Source organism: Notolabrus celidotus, chromosome 4 (genome assembly GCF_009762535.1).
Source record: "Notolabrus celidotus isolate fNotCel1 chromosome 4, fNotCel1.pri, whole genome shotgun sequence".
Classification (NCBI taxonomy): Eukaryota; Metazoa; Chordata; class Actinopteri; order Labriformes; family Labridae; genus Notolabrus; species Notolabrus celidotus.
The window spans coordinates 12,960,505-12,962,085 of record NC_048275.1 but is presented as its reverse complement, the minus strand read 5'-3'; positions in this window follow the sequence as shown (position 1 = coordinate 12,962,085).

Sequence of the window (1,581 nt, the reverse complement as noted above, 5' to 3'; positions counted from 1 at the left end):
AAGATCTCACACAGACCTAATGTATTCACACTAATTAAACTGTGCCAGGCTCCACAAGCGTCCAGCTGTTCGAAATAGAAAGAGCAACTGTTTGAATCAGAGGATGGTAATGTCATATTCTCAGTTAAAAACATCTGGATCACCTGGTTCAGAAGGAAACTACAAAGAGATGTGATACTCTTTTAAATAAGTGAAAACAATTTAGTTTTGTTTTAACATAAAATTTGGGGATTTTTTTAACTAGGTACTAAAACAACTTAATGAGCTGACATGAAAATGAGGAGGTATGGGATGAAGTGCAACAAATGATCTTTGACATGATATAGACTGAGATTTTTTGACCTGCAGGAAACCATTAGGCGTTTTTCCACCGCAGGAACTGTACCCCAGAACTAGGGACTTTACCCCTAAACTACGTGCGTTTCGACCGGAGGAACAAGGGTCTAAATTTAGTTCAGGGGTAGATAATCTCCCCCCTGAAAAGCACCCGCTAGGGGTGCAGTACTTTTCAAAGATCCTGGTGAACGTTGCAATGTTTGTGAAGTTTACACAGTTGTTGAAACACAGAGAGATTTCTTGAGAATGCATACTAGTTTAGTTTTTTATTAAGATTTCAAAAAAATTATTTAATATAATTTTTTTTCAAATTGAACACAAACGCTAAAACCAATGTATAGATGTGCTGCCACAGTACGAGAACAGTAAAGGTAGTCTGTAGAGGTTTTGACAACATGTAGCGCTATGAAGCAAAGTGTTGTGTTAGTACCATGCAGGGAGCAGACTTTCACTGCTACTTATCCTTTTTAATGGACTGATTGAAAGCAAAGAGAGGAAGAAAAAAAACCAAAAGCATGGCAGGAAACCCACAAACACTCTTAAGATAAACTGTGCAACCAAGCAAACATAGACGTGACTTTCATTTCATTTTATATTTAGCAAAAAAATTACATACCGGTATATATGCTGGTGTCATGCTGGATTTTCTGAAAATATCATAAAATCCTTCAGTTGTTGCTAACTGTAAAAATGCTACAACTTCAAAGCTGTTGTAATACAGTAGATTAGTTGATAGATTAACTTTAATTCCTGTCTTTCTTCCCCCATCTGTGCGATTTTTGCTTCGCCTTAATTATTCTCACCTGTGCCTGATTAGTTTCACCTGTGTCTGATTAACCTCAGCTTTACAGTGTTTTAGGTGCGTCTTTTCCTGTTTTAATGCCAGTTCTCCAGTTTACCCTCAGGGTTTAATTTACATGTGTTTTACTAAACCCTGCCTGTTTTTGTCCTTTTATTTTCTTCCATTTCCCCTGGTTGTCAATGCCTGCTTTAGACTCAGGCTGTTTTCCACTGTTGTATGTGTATGCAAGCGACTCAACAGGGAGTCTTTTCATTCTTAGGTTAATCTCTGTGATATTCAGCGTGCCTGCGAAACTCCTCCAACTGTATGACAGTGTGCCAACTTAGCTAACAGGCTCCTTACTAGCTAACAGGCTATTTCCTTCAATTATGTTGCTAATGTTGCTTAGCTAGTTTTAACACGAGCTAACCTGCCAAAACAGTTTAACTAACATGGGATGCTAA